The 16618-nt window shown below is 47.0% G+C and overlaps 1 protein-coding gene across 3 annotated transcripts in view; it reads left to right on the top strand.

Annotated features, from left to right (window-relative positions):
• LOC110499443 (RNA binding protein fox-1 homolog 3-like) overlaps positions 1–16618 on the top strand; it is a 141197-nt gene that overhangs the window by 68003 nt on the left and 56576 nt on the right. The window lies entirely within an intron of this gene.

Genomic DNA, 16618 nt, shown 5'->3' with positions numbered 1-16618 from the left:
ATGTCTCTCCTCTCCTCCTTTCTCATCATCATGTCTCCCCTCCTAACCCATCATCATGTTTCTCCTCTCCTCAAATCCCATCATCATGTTTCTCCTCCTATCCCATTATCATGTCCTTTCTCTCCTCCTATCCCATCATTGTATCTCCTCCAATCTCATCATAATATCTCTCCTCCAATCCCATCATCATGTCTCTCCTCACCTCCTAACCCATTATCATGTTCCTACTCTCCTCCTAACCTATCCAATCATCTAATCTCTCCTCTTATCTCCTCTCCTCCTGCCCCATAATAATTTCTCTCCTCCTATCCCATCACCATGTCTCTCCTCCAATCTCATAATCATGTCTATGCTCTTATTCCATCATGATGTCTCTCCTCCAATCCTATCATCATGTCTCTCCTCTCTTCCTATCCAATCATCATGTCTCGCCTCCTATCCCATCATCATGTCTCTCGTCTCCTCCTTTCCCAAAAGAATGTCTCATCTCCTATCCCATCATCATGTCTCTCCTCCTATCCCATCATCATGTCTCTCCTCCTTTCCCATTATCATGTCTCTCCTCCTATCCCATCATCATGTCTCTCCTCCTATCCCATCATCATGTCTCTCCTCCAATCCCATCATCACCTCTCTCCTCCAATCCCATCATCACCTCTCTCCTCCAATCCCATCATCATGTCTCTCCCCCTATCCCATCATCATGTCTCTCCTCCTTTCCCATCATCATGTCTCTCCTCCTATCCCATCATCATGTCTCTCCTCCAATCCCATCATCATGTCTCTCCTCCTATCCCATCATCATGTCTCTCCTCCTATCCCATCATCATGTCTCTCCTCCTATCCCATCATCATGTCTCTCCTCCTATCCCATCATCATGTCTATCCTCCTATCCCATCGTCATGTCTCTCCTCCTTTCCCATCATCATGTCTCTCCTTCTATCCCATCATCATGTCTCTAATCCAATCCCATCATCACCTCTCTCCTCCTATCCCATCATCATGTCTCTCCTCCTATCCCATCATCATGTCTCTCCTTCTATCCCATCATCATGTCTCTCCTCCTATCCCATCATCATGTCTCTTCTCCTATCCCATCATCATGTCTCTCCTCCAATCCTATCATCATGTCTCTCCTCCTTTCCCATCATCATGTCTGTCCTTTCCTCCTATCCCATCATCATGTCTCTCCTCCAATCCCATCATCACCTCTCTCCTTCAATCCCATCATCATGTCTCTCCTCCTATCCCATCATCATGTCTCTCCTCCGATCCCATCATTATGGCTCTCCTCACCTCCTATCCCATCATCATGTCTCTCCTCCTATCCCATCATCATGTCTCTCCTCCTATCCCATCATCATGTCTCTCCTCCTATCCCATCATCATGTCTCTCCTCCAATCTCATAATCATGTCTCACCTCCTATCCCATCATCATGTCTCTCCTCCGATCCCATCATCATGTCTCTCTTCACCTCCTATCCCATCATCATGTTTCTCCTCCTATCCCATTATCATGTCTCTTCTCCTATCCCATCATCATGTCTCTCCTCCAATCCTATCATCATGTCTCTCCTCCTTTCCCATCATCATGTCTGTCCTTTCCTCCTATCCCATCATCATGTCTCTCCTCCAATCCCATCATCACCTCTCTCCTTCAATCCCATCATCATGTCTCTCCTCCTATCCCATCATCATGTCTCTCCTCCGATCCCATCATTATGGCTCTCCTCACCTCCTATCCCATCATCATGTCTCTCCTCCTATCCCATCATCATGTCTCTCCTCCTATCCCATCATCATGTCTCTCCTCCTATCCCATCATCATGTCTTTCCTCCAATCTCATAATCATGTCTCACCTCCTATCCCATCATCATGTCTCTCCTCCGATCCCATCATCATGTCTCTCTTCACCTCCTATCCCATCATCATGTTTCTCCTCCTATCCCATTATCATGTCTCTCCTCCTATCCTATCATAATGTCTGTCCTCACCTCCTATCCCATCATCATGTCTCTCCTCACCTCCTATCCCATCATCATGTCTCTCCTCCTATCCCATCATCATGACTCTCCTCCTATCCCATCATCATGTCTCTCCTCCTATCCCATCATCATGTCTCTCCTCCTATCCCATCATCATGTCTCTCCTCCTTTCCCATTATCATGTCTCTCCTCCTATCCCATCATCATGTCTCTCCTCCTATCCCATCATCATGTCTCTCCTCCAATCCCATCATCACCTCTCTCCTCCAATCCCATCATCACCTCTCTCCTCCAATCCCATCATCATGTCTCTCCCCCTATCCCATCATCATGTCTCTCCTCCTTTCCCATCATCATGTCTCTCCTCCTATCCCATCATCATGTCTCTCCTCCAATCCTATCATCATGTCTCTCCTCTCTTCCTATCCAATCATCATGTCTCGCCTCCTATCCCATCATCATGTCTCTCGTCTCCTGCTTTCCCAAAAGAATGTCTCTCCTCCTATCCCATCATCATGTCTCTCCTCCTATCCCATCATCATGTCTCTCCTCCTTTCCCATTATCATGTCTCTCCTCCTATCCCATCATCATGTCTCTCCTCCTATCCCATCATCATGTCTCTCCTCCAATCCCATCATCACCTCTCTCCTCCAATCCCATCATCACCTCTCTCCTCCAATCCCGTCATCATGTCTCTCCCCCTATCCCATCATCATGTCTCTCCTCCTTTCCCATCATCATGTCTCTCCTCCTATCCCATCATCATGTCTCTCCTCCAATCCCATCATCATGTCTCTCCTCCTATCCCATCATCATGTCTCTCCTCCTATCCCATCATCATGTCTCTCCTCCTATCCCATCATCATGTCTCTCCTCCTATCCCATCATCATGTATATCCTCCTATCCCATCGTCATGTCTCTCCTCCTTTCCCATCATCATGTCTCTCCTTCTATCCCATCATCATGTCTCTAATCCAATCCCATCATCACCTCTCTCCTCCTATCCCATCATCATGTCTCTCCTCCTATCCCATCATCATGTCTCTCCTTCTATCCCGTCATCATGTCTCTCCTCCTATCCCATCATCATGTCTCTTCTCCTATCCCATCGTCATGTCTCTCCTCCAATCCTATCATCATGTCTATCCTCCTTTCCCATCATCATGTCTGTCCTTTCCTCCTATCCCATCATCATGTCTCTCCTCCAATCCCATCATCACCTCTCTCCTTCAATCCCATCATCATGTCTCTCCTCCTATCCCATCATCATGTCTCTCCTCCGATCCCATCATTATGGCTCTCCTCCTATCCCATCATCATGTCTCTCCTCCGATCCCATCATCATGTCTCTCTTCACCTCCTATCCCATCATCATGTTTCTCCTCCTATCCCATTATCATGTCTCTTCTCCTATCCCATCATCATGTCTCTCCTCCAATCCTATCATCATGTCTCTCCTCCTTTCCCATCATCATGTCTGTCCTTTCCTCCTATCCCATCATCATGTCTCTCCTCCAATCCCATCATCACCTCTCTCCTTCAATCCCATCATCATGTCTCTCCTCCTATCCCATCATCATGTCTCTCCTCCGATCCCATCATTATGGCTCTCCTCACCTCCTATCCCATCATCATGTCTCTCCTCCTATCCCATCATCATGTCTCTCCTCCTATCCCATCATCATGTCTCTCCTCCAATCTCATAATCATGTCTCACCTCCTATCCCATCATCATGTCTCTCCTCCGATCCCATCATCATGTCTCTCTTCACCTCCTATCCCATCATCATGTTTCTCCTCCTATCCCATTATCATGTCTCTCCTCCTATCCTATCATAATGTCTGTCCTCACCTCCTATCCCATCATCATGTCTCTCCTCACCTCCTATCCCATCATCATGTCTCTCCTCCTATCCCATCATCATGACTCTCCTCCTATCCCATCATCATGTCTCTCCTCCTATCCCATCATCATGTCTCTCCTCCTATCCCATCATCATGTCTCTCCTCCTTTCCCATTATCATGTCTCTCCTCCTTTCCCATCATCATGTCTCTCCTCCTATCCCATCATCATGTCTCTCCTCCAATCCCATCATTCCTCTCTCCTCCAATCCCATCATCACCTCTCTCCTCCATTCCCATCATCATGTCTCTCCCACTATCCCATCATCATGTCTCTCCTCCTTTCCCATCATCATGTCTCTCCTCCTATCCCATTCATGTCTCTCCTCCAATCCCATCATCATGTCTCTCCTCCTATCCCATCATCATGTCTCTCCTCCTATCCCATCATCATGTCTCTCCTCCTATCCCATCATCATGTCTCTCCTCCTATCCCATCATCATGTCTATCCTCCTTTCCCATCATCATGTCTCTCCTTCTATCCCATCATCATGTCTCTAATCCAATCCCATCATCACCTCTCTCCTCCTATCCCATCATCATGTCTCTTCTCCTATCCCATCATCATGTCTCTCCTCCAATCCTATCATCATGTCTCTCCTCCTTTCCCATCATCATGTCTGTCCTTTCCTCCTATCCCATCATCATGTCTCTCCTCCAATCCCATCATCACCTCTCTCCTTCAATCCCATCATCATGTCTCTCCTCCTATCCCATCATCATGTCTCTCCTCCGATCCCATCATTATGGCTCTCCTCACCTCCTATCCCATCATCATGTCTCTCCTCCTATCCCATCATCATGTCTCTCCTCCTATCCCATCATCATGTCTCTCCTCCTATCCCATCATCATGTCTCTCCTCCAATCTCATAATCATGTCTCACCTCCTATCCCATCATCATGTCTCTCCTCCGATCCCATCATCATGTCTCTCTTCACCTCCTATCCCATCATCATGTTTCTCCTCCTATCCCATTATCATGTCTCTTCTCCTATCCCATCATCATGTCTCTCCTCCAATCCTATCATCATGTCTCTCCTCCTTTCCCATCATCATGTCTGTCAATTCCTCCTATCCCATCATCATGTCTCTCCTCCAATCCCATCATCACCTCTCTCCTTCAATCCCATCATCATGTCTCTCCTCCTATCCCATCATCATGTCTCTCCTCCGATCCCATCATTATGGCTCTCCTCACCTCCTATTCCCATCATCATGTCTCTCCTCCTATCCCATCATCATGTCTCTCCTCCTATCCCATCATCATGTCTCTCCTCCTATCCCATCATCATGTCTCTCCTCCAATCTCATAATCATGTCTCACCTCCTATCCCATAATCATGTCTCTCCTCCGATCCCATCATCATGTCTCTCTTCACCTCCTATCCCATCATCATGTTTCTCCTCCTATCCCATTATCATGTCTCTCCTCCTATCCTATCATAATGTCTGTCCTCACCTCCTATCCCATCATCATGTCTCTCCTCACCTCCTATCCCATCATCATTTCTCTCCTCCTATCCCATCATCATGACTCTCCTCCTATCCCATCATCATGTATCTCCTCCTATCCCATCATCATGTCTATCCTCCTATCCCATCATCATGTCTCTCCTCCTATCCCATCATCATGTCTCTCCTCCGATCTCATAATCATGTCTCACCTCCTATCCCATCATCATGTCTCTACTCCTATCCCATCATCATGTCTCTCCTCCTATCCCATCATCATGTCTCTCCTCCTATCCCATCATCATGTGCCTCCTCTCCTCCTAACCCATCATTGTATCTCCTCCAATCTCGTCAAAATGTCTCTCCTCCATCCCGTCATCATGTCTCTCATCACCTCCTAACCCATTATCATGTCCCTCCTCTCCTCCTATCCCACCATCATGTCTCTCCTCTCCTCCTATCCCATCATCATGTCTCTCCTCTCCTCCTATCCCATCATCATGTCTATCCTCCTATCCCATCATCATGTCTCTCCTCATTTCCAATCATCATGTCTCTCCTCCTATCCCATCATCATGTCTCTCCTCTCGTCCCATAATAATGTCTCTCCTCCTCTCCCATAATCATGTCTCTCCTCCTATCCCATCATCATGACTCTCCTCCTCTCCCATCATCATGTCTCTCCTCCTATCCCATAATAATGTCTCTCCTCCTCTCCCATAATCATGTCTCTCCTCCTATCCCATCATCATGTCACTCCTCCGATCTCATAATCATGTCTCACCTCCTATCCCATCATCATGTCTCTCCTCCTATCACATCATCATGTCTCTGCTCCTATCCCATCATCATGTCTCTCCTCCTATCCCATCATTATGTCTCTCCTCCTTTCCCATCATCATGTCTGTCCTTTCCTCCTATCCCATCATCATGTCTCTCCTCTTATCCCATCATCATGTCTCTCCTCACCTCCTAACCCATTATCATGTTCCTACTCTCCTCCTAACCTATCCAATCATCTAATCTCTCCTCTTATCTCCTCTCCTCCTGCCCCATAATAATTTCTCTCCTCCTATCCCATCACCATGTCTCTACTCCAATCCTATCATCATGTCTCTCCTCTCTTCCTATCCAATCATCATGTCTCGCCACCTATCCCATCATCATGTCTCTCGTCTCCTCCTTTCACAAAAGAATGTCTCTCCTCCTATCCCTTCATCATGTCTCTCCTCCTATCCCATCATCATGTCTCTCCTCCTTTCCCATTATCATGTCTCTCCTCCTATCCCATCATCATGTCTCTCCTCCTATCCCATCATCATGTCTCTCCTCCAATCCCATCATCACATCTCTCCTCCTATCCCATCATCATGTCTCTCCTCCAATCCCAATATCACATCTCTCCTCCAATCCCATAATCATGTCTCTCCTCCAATCCCATCATCACCTCTCTCCTCCAATCCCATCATCATGTCTCTCCTCCTATCCCATCATCATGTCTGTCCTTTCCTCCTATCCCATCATCATGTCTCTCCTCCTATCCCATCATCATGTCTCTCCTCCTTTCCCATCATCATGTCTGTCCTTTCCTCCTATCCCATCATCATGTCTCTCCTCCAATCCCATCATCACCTCTCTCCTTCAATCCAATCATCATGTCTCTCCTCCTTTCCCATCATCATGTCTCTCCTCCGATCCCATCATTATGTCTCTCCTCACCTCCTATCCCATCATCATGTCTCTCCTCCTATCCCATCATCATGTCTCTCCTCCTATCCCATCATCATGTCTCTCCTCCTATCCCATCATCATGTCTCTCCTCCGATCTCATAATCATCTCTCACCTCCTATCCCATCATAATGTCTCTCCTCCGATCCCATCATCATGTCTCTCCTCACCTCCCATCCCATCATCATGTCTCTCCTCCTATCCCATTATCATGTCTCTCCTCCTATCCTGTCATAATGTCTGTCCTCACCTCCTATCCCATTATCATGTCTCTCCTCCTATTCTGTCATAATGTCTGTCCTCACCTCCTATCCCATTATCATGTCTCTCCTCACCTCCTATCCCATCATCATGTCTCTCCTCCTATCCCATCATCATGTCACTCCTCCGATCTCATAATCATGTCTCACCTCCTATCCCATCATCATGTCTCTCCTCCTTTCCCATCATCATGTCTCTCCTCCTATCCCATCATCATGTCTCTCCTCCTATCCCATCATCATGTCTCTCCTCCTATCACATCATCATGTCTCTGCTCCTATCCCATCATCATGTCTCTCCTCCTATCCAATCATCATCTCTCTCCTCCTATCCCATCATTATGTCTCTACTCCTTTCCCATCATCATGTCTGTCCTTTCCTCCTATCCCATCATCATGTCTCTTCTCCTATCCCATTATCATGTGCCTCCTCTCCTCCTAACCCATCACTGTATCTCCTCCAATCTTGTCAAAATGTCTTTCCTCCAATCCCATCATCATGTCTCTCCTTTCCTCTTATCCCATCATCAAGTCTCTCCTCTTATCCCATCATCATGTCTCTCCTCTCCTCCTATCCCATCATCATGTCTCTCTTCGAATCCCATCATCACCTCTCTCCTGCTATCCCATCATCATGTCTCTCCTCCTATCCCATCATCATGTCTCTCCTCCTATCCCATCATCATGTCTCTCCTCCTATCCCATCATCATGTCTCTCCTCCTATCCCATCATCATGTCTCTCCTCCTATCCCATCATCATGTCTCTCCTCCTTTCCCATCATCATGTCTGTCCTTTCCTCCTATCCCATCATCATGTCTCTCCTCCAATCCCATCATCACCTCTCTCCTTCAATCCAATCATCATGTCTCTCCTCCTTTCCCATCATCATGTCTCTCCTCCGATCCCATCATTATGTCTCTCCTCACCTCCTATCCCATCATCATGTCTCTCCTCCTATCCCATCATCATGTCTCTCCTCCTCTCCCATCATCATGTCTCTCCTCCGATCTCATAATCATGTCTCACCTCCTATCCCATCATAATGTCTCTCCTCCGATCCCATCATCATGTCTCTCCTCACCTCCCATCCCATCATCATGTCTCTCCTCCTATCCCATTATCATGTCTCTCCTCCTATCCTGTCATAATGTCTGTCCTCACCTCCTATCCCATTATCATGTCTCTCCTCCTATTCTGTCATAATGTCTGTCCTCACCTCCTATCCCATTATCATGTCTCTCCTCCTATCCCATCATCATGTCTCTCCTCCTATCCCATCATCATGTCTCTCCTCCGATCCCATCATCATGTCTTTCCTCACCTCCTATCTCATCATCATGTCTCTCCTCCTATCCCATTATCATGTCTCTCCTCCTATCCTGTCATAATGTCTGTCCTCACCTCCTATCCCATCATCATGTCTCTCCTCCTATCCCATCATCATGTCTCTCCTCCTATCCCATCATCATGTCTATCCTCCTATCCCATCATCATGTCTCTCCTCCTATCCCATCATCATGTCTCTCCTCCGATCTCATAATCATGTCTCACCTCCTATCCCATCATCATGTCTCTCCTCCTATCCCATCATCATGTCTATCCTCCTATCCCATCATCATGTCTCTCCTCCTATCCCATCATCATGTCACTCCTCCGATCTCATAATCATGTCTCACCTCCTATCCCATCATCATGTCTCTCCTCCTTTCCCATCATCATGTCTCTCCTCCTATCCCATCATCATGTCTCTCCTCCTATCACATCATCATGTCTCCGCTCCTATCCCATCATCATGTCTCTCCTCCTATCCAATCATCATCTCTCTCCTCCTATCCCATCATTATGTCTCTCCTCCTTTCCCATCATCATGTCTGTCCTTTCCTCCTATCCCATCATCATGTCTCTTCTCCTATCCCATTATCATGTGCCTCCTCTCCTCCTAACCCATCACTGTATCTCCTCCAATCTCGTCAAAATGTCTTTCCTCCAATCCCATCATCATGTCTCTCCTTTCCTCTTATCCCATCATCAAGTCTCTCCTCTTATCCCATCATCATGTCTCTCCTCTCCTCCTATCCCATCATCATGTCTCTCCTCCAATCCCATCATCACCTCTCTCCTGCTATCCCATCATCATGTCTCTCCTCCTATCCCATCATCATGTCTCTCCTCCTATCCCATCATCATGTCTCTCCTCCTATCCCATCATCATGTCTCTCCTCCAATCCCATCATCACCTCTCTCCTTCAATCCAATCATCATGTCTCTCCTCCTATCCCATTATCATGTCTCTCCTCCTATCCTGTCATAATGTCTGTCCTCACCTCCTATCCCATCATCATGTCTCTACACACCTCCTATCCCATCATCATGTCTCTCCTCCTATCCCATCATCATGTCTCTCCTCCTATCCCATCATCATGTCTATCCTCCTATCCCATCATCATGTCTCTCCTCCGATCTCATAATCATGTCTCACCTCCTATCCCATCATCATGTCTCTCCTCCTATCCCATCATCATGTCTATCCTCCTATCCCATCATCATGTCTATCCTCCTATCCCATCATCATGTCTCTCCTCCTATCCCATCATCATGTCTCTCCTCCTTTCCCATCATCATGTCTCTCCTCCTATCCCATCATCATGTCTCTCCTCCTATCCCATCATCATGTCTCTCCTCCTATCACATCATCATGTCTCTGCTCCTATCCCATCATCATGTCTCTCCTCCTATCCAATCATCATCTCTCTCCTCCTATCCCATCATTATGTCTATCCTCCTTTCCCATCATCATGTCTGTCCTTTCCTCCTATCCCATCATCATGTCTCTTCTCCTATCCCATTATCATGTGCCTCCTCTCCTCCTAACCCATCACTGTATCTCCTCCAATCTCGTCAAAATGTCTTTCCTCCAATCCCATCATCATGTCTCTCCTTTCCTCTTATCCCATCATCAAGTCTCTCCTCTTATCCCATAATCATGTCTCTCCTCTCCTCCTATCCCATCATCATGCCTCTCCTCCAATCCCATCATCACCTCTCTCCTGCTATCCCATCATCATGTCTCTCCTCCTATCCCATCATCATGTCTCTCCTCCTATCCCATCATCATGTCTCTCCTCCTATCCCATCATCATGTCTCTCCTCCTATCCCATCATCATGTCTCTCCTCCTATCCCATCATCATGTCTCTCCTCCTTTCCCATCATCATGTCTGTCCTTTCCTCCTATTCCATCATCATGTCTCTCCTCCAATCCCATCATCACCTCTCTCCTTCAATCCAATCATCATGTCTCTCCTCCTTTCCCATCATCATGTCTCTCCTCCGATCCCATCATTATGTCTCTCCTCACCTCCTATCCCATCATCATGTCTCTCCTCCTATCCCATCATCATGTCTCTCCTCCTATCCCATCATCATGTCTCTCCTCCTATCCCATCATCATGTCTCTCCTCCGATCTCATAATCATGTCTCACCTCCTATCCCATCATAATGTCTCTCCTCCGATCCCATCATCATGTCTCTCCTCACCTCCCATCCCATCATCATGTCTCTCCTCCTATCCCATTATCATGTCTCTCCTCCTATCCTGTCATAATGTCTGTCCTCACCTCCTATCCCATTATCATGTCTCTCCTCACCTCCTATCCCATCATCATGTCTCTCCTCCTATCCCATCATCATGTCTCTCCTCCTATCCCATCATCATGTCTCTCCTCCTATCCCATCATCATGTCTATCCTCCTATCCCATCATCATGTCTCTCCTCCTATCCCATCATCATGTCTCTCCTCCGATCTCATAATCATGTCTCACCTCCTATCCATCATCATTTCTCTCCTCCTATCCCATCATCATGTCTCTCCTCCTATCCCATTATCAGGTCTCTCCTCCTATCCTGTCATAATGTCTGTCCTCACCTCCTATCCCATCATCAAGTCTCTACACACCTCCTATCCCATCATCATGTCTCTCCTCCTATCCCATCATCATGTCTCTCCTCCTATCCCATCATCATGTCTATCCTCCTATCCCATCATCATGTCTCTCCTCCGATCTCATAATCATGTCTCACCTCCTATCCCATCATCATGTCTCTCCTCCTATCCCATCATCATGTCTATCCTCCTATCCCATCATCATGTCTCTCCTCCTATCCCATCATCATGTCACTCCTCCGATCTCATAATCATGTCTCACCTCCTATCCCATCATCATGTCTCTCCTCCTTTCCCTTCATCATGTCTCTCCTCCTATCCCATCATCATGTCTCTCCTCCTATCCCATCATCATGTCTCTCCTCCTATCACATCATCATGTCTCTGCTCCTATCCCATCATCATGTCTCTCCTCCTATCCAATAGTCATCTCTCTCCTCCTATCCCATCATTATGTCTCTCCTCCTTTCCCATCATCATGTCTGTCCTTTCCTCCTATCCCATCATCATGTCTCTTCTCCTATCCCATTATCATGTGCCTCCTCTCCTCCTAACCCATCACTGTATCTCCTCCAATCTCGTCAAAATGTCTTTCCTCCAATCCCATCATCATGTCTCTCCTTTCCTCTTATCCCATCATCAAGTCTCTCCTCTTATCCCATAATCATGTCTCTCCTCTCCTCCTATCCCATCATCATGCCTCTCCTCCAATCCCATCATCACCTCTCTCCTGCTATCCCATCATCATGTCTCTCCTCCTATCCCATCATCATGTCTCTCCTCCTATCCCATCATCATGTCTCTCCTCCTATCCCATCATCATGTCTCTCCTCCTATCCCATCATCATGTCTCTCCTCCTATCCCATCATCATGTCTCTCCTCCTTTCCCATCATCATGTCTGTCCTTTCCTCCTATTCCATCATCATGTCTCTCCTCCAATCCCATCATCACCTCTCTCCTTCAATCCAATCATCATGTCTCTCCTCCTTTCCCATCATCATGTCTCTCCTTCGATCCCATCATTATGTCTCTCCTCACCTCCTATCCCGTCATCATGTCTCTCCTCCTATCCCATCATCATGTCTCTCCTCCTATCCCATCATCATGTCTCTCCTCCTATCCCATCATCATGTCTCTCCTCCGATCTCATAATCATGTCTCACCTCCTATCCCATCATAATGTCTCTCCTCCGATCCCATCATCATGTCTCTCCTCACCTCCCATCCCATCATCATGTCTCTCCTCCTATCCCATTATCATGTCTCTCCTCCTATCCTGTCATAATGTCTGTCCTCACCTCCTATCCCATTATCATGTCTCTCCTCACCTCCTATCCCATCATCATGTCTCTCCTCCTATCCCATCATCATGTCTCTCCTCCTATCCCATCATCATGTCTCTCCTCCTATCCCATCATCATGTCTATCCTCCTATCCCATCATCATGTCTCTCCTCCTATCCCATCATCATGTCTCTCCTCCGATCTCATAATCATGTCTCACCTCCTATCCATCATCATTTCTCTCCTCCTATCCCATCATCATGTCTCTCCTCCTATCCCATCATCATGTCTCTCCTCCTTTCTCATCATCATGTCAGTCATTTCCTCCTATCCCATCATCATGTCTCTCCTCCTATCCCATTATCATGTGCCTCCTCTCCTCCTAACCCATAATTGTATCTCCTCCAATCTCGTCAAAATGTCTCTCCTCCATCCCGTCATCATGTCTCTCCTCACCTCCTAACACATTATCATGTCCCTCCTCTCCTCCTATCCCACCATCATGTCTCTCCTCTCCTCCTATCCTATCATCATGTCTCTACTCTCCTCCTATCCCATCATCATGTCTATCCTCCTATCCCATCATCATGTCTCCCCTCATATCCAATCATCATGTCTCTCCTCCTATCCCATCATCATGTCCCTCCTCTCGTCCCATAATAATCTCTCCTCCTCTCCCATAATCATGTCTCTCCTCCTATCCCATCATCATGTCTATCCTCCTATCCCATCATCATGTCTCCCCTCATATCCAATCATCATGTCTCTCCTCCTATCCCATCATCATGTCCCTCCTCTCGTCCCATAATAATGTCTCTCCTCCTCTCCCATAATCATGTCTCTCCTCCTATCCCATCATCATGTCTATCCTCCTATCCCATCATCATGTCTCTCCTCCTATCCCATTATCATGTCTCTCCTCCTATCCTGTCATAATGTCTGTCCTCACCTCCTATCCCATCATCATGTCTCTCCTCACCTCCTATCCCATCATCATGTCTCTCCTCCTATCCCATCATCATGTCTCTCCTCCGATCCCATCATTATGTCTCTCCTCACCTCCTATCCCATCATCATGTCTCTCCTCCTATCCCATCATCATGTCTCTCCTCCTATCCCATCATCATGTCTCTCCTCCTATCTCATCATCATGCCTCTCCTCCTATCCCATCATCATGTATCTCCTCTCCTCCTATCCCATCATCATGTCCCTCCTCTCCTCCTATCCCACCATCATGTCTCTCCTCTCCTCCTATCCCATCATCATGTCTCTCCTCCTATCCCATCATCATGTCTCTCCTCTCCTCCTATCCTATAATCATGTCTATCCTCCTGTCCCATCATCATGTCTCTCCTCATATCCAATCATCATATCTCTCTTCCTATCCCATCATCATGTCCCTCCTCTAGTCCCACAATAATGTCTCTCCTCCTCTCCCATAATCATGTCTCTCTTCCTATCCCATCATCATGTCTCTCCTCCTCTCCCATCATCATGTATCTCCTCCAATCTCGTCAAAATGTCTTTCCTCCAATCCCATCATCATGTCTCTCCTCACCTCCTAACCCATCATCATGTCTGTCATCCTATCCCATCATCATGTCTCTCCTTTCCTCTTATCCCATCATCATGTCTCTCCTCCTATCCCATCATCATGTCTCTCCTTTCCTCTTATCCCATCATCATGTCTCTCCTCCAATCCCATCATCATGTCTGTCCTCTCCTCCTATCCCATCATCATGTCTCTCCTCCTATCCCATCATCATGTCTCTCCTCTCCTCCTATCCCATCATCGTGTCTCTCCTCCTATCCCATCATCAAGTCTCTCCTCTCCTCCTATCCCATCATCATGTCTATCCTCCTATTCCATCATCATGTCTCTCCTCATATCCCATCATCATGTCTCTCCTCCTCTCCCATAATCATGTCTCTCCTCCTATCCCATCATCATGTCTCTCCTCCTCTCCCATAATCATGTCTCTCCTCCTATCCCATCATCATGTCTCTCCTCCTATCCCATCATCATGTCTCTCCTCCTATCCCATCATCATGTCTCTCCTAATATCCCATCATCATGTCTGTCCTTTCCTCCTATCCCATCATCATGTCTCTCCTCCTATCCCATCATCATGTCTATCCTCCTATTCCATAATCATGTCTCTCCTCCTATCCCATCATCATGTCTCTCCTCCTCTCCCATAATCATGTCTCTCCTCCTATCCCATCATCATGTCTCTCCTCCTATCCCATGATCATGTCTCTCCTCTCCTCCTATCCCATCATCGTGTCTCTCCTCCTATCCCACCATCATGTCTCTCCTCTCCTCCTATCCCATCATCATGTCTCTCCTCCTATCCCATTATCATGTGCCTGCTCTCCTCCTAACCCATCATCATGTCTCTCCTTTCCTCCTATCCCATCATCATGTCTCTACTCCTATCCCATCATCATGTCTCTCCTCTCCTCCTATCCCATCATCGTGTCTCTCCTCCTATCCCACCATCATGTCTCTCCTCTCCTCCTATCCCATCATCATGTCTCTCCTCCTATCCCATCATCATGTCTCTCCTCATATCCAATCATCATGTCTCTCCTCCTATCCCATCATCATGTCTCTCCTCCTATCCCATCATCATGTCTCTCCTCCTATCCCATCATCATGTCTATCCTCCTATCCCATCATCATGTCTCTCCTCCTATCCCATCATCATGCCTCTCCTCCTATCTCATCATCATGCCTCTCCTCAACTCCTAACCCATTATCATGTCCCTCCTCTCCTCCTATCCCACCATCATGACTCTCCTCTCCTCCTATCCCATCATCATGTCTCTCCTCTCCTCCTATCCCATCATCATGTCTCTACTCCTATCCCATCATCATGTCTCTCCTCTCCTCCTATCCCATCATCGTATCTCTCCTCCTATCCCACCATCATGTCTCTCCTCTCCTCCTATCCCATCATCATGTCTCTACTCCTATCCCATCATCATGTCTCTCCTCTCCTCCTATCCCATCATCGTGTCTCTCCTCCTATCCCTCCATCATGTCTCTCCTCTCCTCCTATCCCATCATCATGTCTCTCCTCCTATCCCATCATCATGTCTCTCCTCATATCCAATCATCATGTCTCTCCTCCTATCCTATCATCATGTCCCTCCTCTCGTCCCATAATAATGTCTCTCCTCCTATCCCATCATCATGTCTCTCCTCCTCTCCCATCATCATGTCTCTCCTCCTATCCCATCATCATGTCTCTCCTCCTATCTCATCATCATGCCTCTTCTCCTATCCCATCATCATGTCTCTCCTCCGATCCCATCATCATGTCTCTCCTCACCTCCTATCCCATCATCATGTCTCTCCTCCTATCCCATTATCATGTCTCTCCTCCTATCCTGTCATAATGTCTGTCCTCACCTCCTATCCCATCATCATGTCTCTCCTCACCTCCTATCCCATCATCATGTCTCTCCTCCTATCCCATCATCATGTCTCTCCTCCTATCCCATCATCATGTCTCTCCTCCTATCCCATCATCATGTCTATCCTCCTATCCCATCATCATGTCTCTCCTCCTATTCCATCATCATGTCTCTCCTCCGATCTCATAATCATGTCTCACCTCCTATCCCATCATCATGCCTCTCCTCCTATCCCATCATCATGTCCATCCTCCTATCCCGTTATCAAGTCTCTCCTCCTATCCCATCATCATGTCTCTCCTCCGATCTCATAATCATGTCTCACCTCCTATCCCATCATCATGTCTCTCCTCCTTTCCCATCATCATGTCTCACCTCCTATCCCATCATCATGCCTCTCCTCCTATCCCATCATCATGTCTCTTCTCCTATCACATCATCATGTCTCTCCTCCTATCCCATCATCATGTCTCTCCTCCTATCCCATCATCATGTCTCTCCTCCTATCCCATCATCATGTCTCTCTTCCTATCCCATCATCATGTCTCTCCTCCTATCCCATCATCATGTCTCTCCTCCTATCCCATCATCATGTATCTCCTCCTATCCCATCATCATGTCTCTCC

Source organism: Oncorhynchus mykiss, chromosome 20, assembly GCF_013265735.2.
Source record: "Oncorhynchus mykiss isolate Arlee chromosome 20, USDA_OmykA_1.1, whole genome shotgun sequence".
NCBI classification, from domain to species: domain Eukaryota; kingdom Metazoa; phylum Chordata; class Actinopteri; order Salmoniformes; family Salmonidae; genus Oncorhynchus; species Oncorhynchus mykiss.
The sequence above is the reverse complement of the archived record's forward strand: the minus strand, read 5'-3'. Positions and strand labels throughout refer to the sequence as shown.